This window comes from Pomacea canaliculata, linkage group LG9, assembly GCF_003073045.1.
Source record: "Pomacea canaliculata isolate SZHN2017 linkage group LG9, ASM307304v1, whole genome shotgun sequence".
Classification (NCBI taxonomy): domain Eukaryota; kingdom Metazoa; phylum Mollusca; class Gastropoda; order Architaenioglossa; family Ampullariidae; genus Pomacea; species Pomacea canaliculata.
Window position 1 is genome coordinate 22,061,501 of NC_037598.1, and position 6,000 is coordinate 22,067,500.

The following is a 6,000-nucleotide window of genomic DNA, read 5'->3' on the forward strand; positions in this document are numbered from 1 at the left end:
ATGTTGCATAATGACTATTCAGACCAAGCTATCTGCACACTTACAACGGTGCTTTACTTGTTTTCAAGACCCTAACAGCAAACCAGGCCTAGTGGTCCATCTTGGTGGCAACCACACTTAGGATAGTCTTATATGTTGGTCTTATGCTCAATTGATGACAGGACGTCTGTCAGTACTCGGACTGGTTCTCTTAATCATCAACATCACCATTCGATTCATTGGAACTTGCCCAACTTGGAGCAAGCAAGCCCACTCGTAGGAGACCTACCAGTTCCTCTCGTCGGGTATACAATGAGACGTATCAGCGGCGAAGTCTCCCAACGCTTCCGATCCCGTGGGTGGACATCAAAATTAACTCATTCGCGGTCGCCAAGCGATTCTTTGGTTTTTCTCGACGATGACTGCCATCTGCATACATTGTACGAGCGTCTTTGGCAATGTCATGCCAAGAATCAACCATGTCAGCTTCCATCATTTGATGATGGTGAAAAGTGGTTTGTGGTGACTGCGCAACGGACTAATTCATTTGTTGTGTTCTCTGTCGGAGATTCGGAGGAGTCCCCTAAAGCACTTTATTTTGAACGCCTGGATCCGTCGCACGGACTCGATGAGAAATGTGCACGCCATACATCGCAATAGAGACAACTAGGGACTTTCATAGCTTAAATATGGTGCCAAAGCTGATTTCTGCTGCCTATAAACTGGTGAGCCTGGCCATCGTTACTCCGATCGTGAGCCGAATGCCCGGCGCACAGCTATCATCACTGGAATTAATCGCGTCTAGGTCTGAGCCTTCTTTAGTTAAACTCCGTTCGTGTGGATCTTCACTCTATACTACCAGACCCAGTGGTGTTCACCATGACTTCAATGCTCTTGTCCGTGCTGCTTTGCTTCTCATAAGCGTTCGCGGTGGTAGTGAGCTTGTAGGTCAGATCCTGTAATTTGGTGTTGTTACTGGACATCAGACCGATCTCGTCGCAAAGCATTGGTCAAGTAGCGGGCTCCCTCCGATGGACACAAAGATGTGGTGGTCCTGAAGTGCATCATGCAGGAAAGACCTAACTCAGTGTTAGGAGTACCGCAACTCCTGGAGCCGTCGTACAGCGCTTAATATCACTGCTAAATAAGTGGAAACTGCACAACTTGGAAGATGCGCCTCGATTGCAGAAGAAAAAAGACTGTGCGAGAAAGAGAGTGCACACGAAAAAAACATATAGGAAGAAAGAATTTTACAGTGCACCAATGCACTTGCCATAAGCGGGTGCCCTACATACCCCTATACATAGAAGAAAGTCAGAGGGAACTAGCAATGTCTCATATGAGTTTGTGCTTGTAAAAAAAAAGCACACTTAGATGTGTCTTAGCATCCAGTTATGGTGAAATTTGACCTTAGGGATAGGATGGTAAGTGCATTAAGTCAAATAAGAAAACACACAAAGTCTTGAAATTACATATGATAAATATATATAGTCTCTTATTTCACTAGAATTAAAAAAGTCTCTTCAGTATGAAATCCCACTGACTCTTATCTCAGAATTGTGTATATTAATGATTCCACAGGACATTTGCTGCCTTTCACTTTTGCTTTTATGGTTTAGACCGCCTTTGGAAAAAACTGACTTTTAATTTTATTGTTCGTAAGGTGTTTCATATATATATATATATATCTCTTACTATAGGTACTATCTATAATACACTAGGGTACTAGGATGGCCTTGATGGTAGAAGCAGGGCTTGAGCTTCTCAATTTAGCTAAGTCTAACAGAAAAAAGTTTTGTTCTTCTTTGGTGCAGCTAAAGGATGGTCACTCCTGGAAAAATGTCCAGTACCCAAAGCTCTGACATTACCACAGTGAATACAGAGTTATGTTAATCTGTGCAATTTCACCTTCATTATTACTGTTGAATATCTTAAGAAAACGTTCATGCTGTGACCGTGGGCCGATGTCTTGTGGTCACTCGGCCACTCTGGCGGTACTCTCACCGTACTGAGTGGGGATACACCCAGGCGGATAAGGTGTTTAAAATGTGTAGACAGACAGACAGACAGACAGACAGACAGACAGACAGACAGACAGACAGACAGACAGACAGACAGACAGACAGAATCACTTTAAGATCATCTGTACTTCTTGTGATTTCAAAATAATTCTTACAAATATTTTCTTTTAAATTTTGAAATGTAGCACAGCAATTTTCACGATACGCAGAAGCTGGCAATTAGTTCATAAGACTATATATTATACCGATTTATTGATGTATTGATATATAATTATCAAATCATGTTTTAATGTATAGATATTAAAGAATCATCGATTTCTACGTATCTCAAAATACATCTTGCTGTAGACCTGTTAGCAGCTCACAACAGTGTAAGCTAACAAAGAAGGGGTTAATGTAGGATTTCTTCCTACAGATATTTGTTAGCCTGATAAATTTTTCTTTCTTCCGTTTCATTTCTGTGTTGTTATAAGCCAATGATGCCTGTACGCCCACTTGCCACAGCACAACGGCCACCACTCTTCCCAGAGGTAATCATTGACAACACGCAAAAGCGCACGAACGTATGCACAAACGCATCTGCAAACAAATATTAAAAACGCCAACGCAGCATTAATAAACAAAAACTGACTTGTCACAAGTCCAGCCACTCGTCCCACAGGTAGTGTGTTACACACACAGGCGCACGCACACACACACGCACACACAGTGGAAGACAATGCGCAATTGAGTAGCACGTTTTAAAATATACTTAAATTAAAATGGCAGCGCCACCACGACACATCTTGCTACAGGTAGTCCTTGACCTCAACCACACACACATACAAATATTCAAACTATGCGCACATATAGAGAACCAAGGCAACAAGAGGACTAAATGACATTTTCTTTGTATATTGATTTTTAGTTTCTGCAAATTGATTTGTTTTCTGTGTATATCGATGTTTGATTTTTATAATCCTAATTTCACTTTTTTTTCTCGTCTCTATACAATTGTGCATGTTGACATGCCACAACAGCTACAAATAGAGGAACAGCAGCAGCAGCAGCAAACGACAGCCTGCACAACAGCTGCAACAACGACAGCTGCAACGACAGCCACCACGACAGCCTGCACAGCAGCCTCAACGTCACAACAGCCGCAACGTCAACCTGCAACGACAGCAGCCACAAGACCCGACAGAAGAGCCGCAAATACAGCGATACTAAACACGACAGCGGCTACAACAGCCGCCACAAGAGAAACAACAGGTAAGATATATACGTAGCATGCACGATGCATTAATATCACCTGATGTTCATGAGCACTGTTTATACCTAAACATTTGTATTATACAGAAAACATGTCAACATTACGACGCACGCACGCGCAGCACAGCTCTTAGACATATTGTGACCTCATCAAACTGACCTTTATGCACACGCGCGCGCACAGACGAAAACATAAGTTGCAAACCCAGAACCACAACTCCATTGTCTGTGACGGGTACTAGAGCAGCAGTGTGTATCAAGTCTGTCAGGGAGGAAGAGTACCGTGATATGTGCCAGAAATGTCAGGGTTTCATTTCTCCTGATGAGTCTGATGCGGTGACTTGCCCCAGCTGTCACGAGAAGTCTTATTGATAAATCCCATCAGCTTCAACATGCCCAGGTTCGAGATCTTCATTAGCGTAAGTCGGAGTTTTGGTGCTTAAAGAACTTTGTTCTCACCGAGTTGTTAAGGACTGCGACTATTTTTTGGACTCTGCTAGAAGCTTTGCATGACAGTTCATCAGCATGACAGCGAGCTTGAGGTTACACTTGATGCTAAAGGACCGGGGTGGGTGGGCGAGTGGGTGTTAGAATGCAGTTTTATCGGAATAACATAGTACGGGGTGGTGACGAGAAGGATTTATTTATAATCGCAATTGTCACGAAAGAGTAGTAATAGTGTGGGTGGCGCGCTTCTGCTCAAACCCCACGAGACAGGCGGACGTGTGGGTAAACAGACCGACAGTAGGTGAAATGGGTAACTGTTGGGGGGGGGGGGGGAATTGGTGTTTTACGCCGTGTCAGCAACTGAGGCTATATCACAGCAGGCAGCCATCCCTGTAAACAGATGCCACGTGCAGAGAAAGAACAGCGTGCCCGAGACGAGAAATGAACTCAGGGCAGCCAACCTTCACTGCATTGGTGACAGGCGCTAACAGCGCTAACCGTTGCGCCACCGGGCCGCTGCTTGACTCTTGGAGGATGGGCATCAGAAGAAGACTTCGCTACTCAAGTCTTCGCAACCACATGTTATCAGATACTACCAGTCAGAAGTAAAAGAGACGTGGGGTAGGGACCGGCCAAGAAGGTGTACAGCCCGCTCGCAAACCCGAGTGAAAAAGAAGAGTGACCTCTGTCCCTGCGAACCCACGACCAACTCTTGGCAGCGCAGCGTTTCTTCGCAGTTTTTTAGACGAGGTTGCAGTTCTATTTCCTGTCTTATGACCGCTCTACCAATCGTTGAGTAAGTTACTCACAGTTCATCGTCCCTCTTATAAGGTTATCGGTCTCCTCATGTCCAGCCATCAAGAATCCATTAACACAAATACACACACGAGGCCGTACACACTGGCCGTGTGGGTCAAGCAGATTCCGAGGTCACAGGGGAGGTAATACGCGGTGACGTCACTGGGTTCCTAGCACGTGCTGCTGGGTGCTGAACCAAAATCACGTGGATCACGGAATGGTTCTGAGAGGCGATTCTTCCTTCTCCAGAATGGCTCCAATTCTTCAGCCCATACAATTAAAACCTGTAACACGAGGTTACACTATACTACCATTCTAAACAATGTTCTCCAATTCACACAGCTTTCTCTCACATGTTTCCAACTTCGGAACCTATGTAAGTATTATTACAATTTCATAACAAATAACAGAAAAAGATGTCATTAATACAATTCCATAAGTAATAACAGAAAAAGATGTCATACCTCGTCTAGGCCAGGTTAATCGAACAACAGGTGAGTACCTCGCCGCATCCAACGTCGATGGCCACTGCGCTGCTATACACAAATCTCAACTCGGGAGATTCAACTCGTGACCGGCAAGTCTTCTTCTCTCGGCATCCCGGCCCTAAATAAATTTCTCAACTAGTTCCCGCCAAAACCTACAGGTGAACTGTGTTCACCAAACACTTTCTGTCGCAGTTAACCCTTTCCTATCTACTGTGTTCATGCATTCAGCCATACATTCAACATACACTTTTAGTCCGTGAGCCGCAAAATGGTTAAATAGTCTGAAAAACACGGGAGGCACGGACTGTTCGTGACATCGTCCCTCTTCAGGTGTCAGCTGCTTTGGTTACAGTTGTCCGAGTTTCCCCACTTCCCCGTGGCATTAACTTTCCCCCCTACCCTAACCCCACCCCCGGTGACTACACAACAACCTAGTGATAATGGAATAGACAACAAATAAGTACACAATGGCCTTCACTTGCCGAATTTATTGTGTAAAGTGAAGCTGTTTGAATTCGCTCACACAGGTATGCACGGTGATGCGGACGCACATACAGATTAACACATGCATGGAAGCGAACATACACCTACCAACACATAGCAATTTATCTTCCTTTAAAAGGACCTCGAGAGGAAGATTTGCACTGGTAATTTAACACTTTATTTTATTTCTACTCAGTAGAGAAGAGTATCGAGACAAAAAATTACGATGAAGACACAAAGAAACAAAACATTACATTACTAATTTAGATATTTAGTTAAACCATATTGCTTGATTGTGTAATCATGGGCTTATGTCATCTATGGTTTCTTTAATTTGATTAAATTGTTAATTTGATTAAACATCGGACCGTCTTGTACGAAATTGGGACGCCATACTCTCTTCTCATTCACTCACTCAGTTCGATTTTTTGAGTCACTCAATCATGCTGCCTCGTTAGTTGTCGGGTTTTTAAATATTACTTGCTTACTTTTTAGATGAACGACGATAAAAATAACCCCTCTTCTTCCACTAC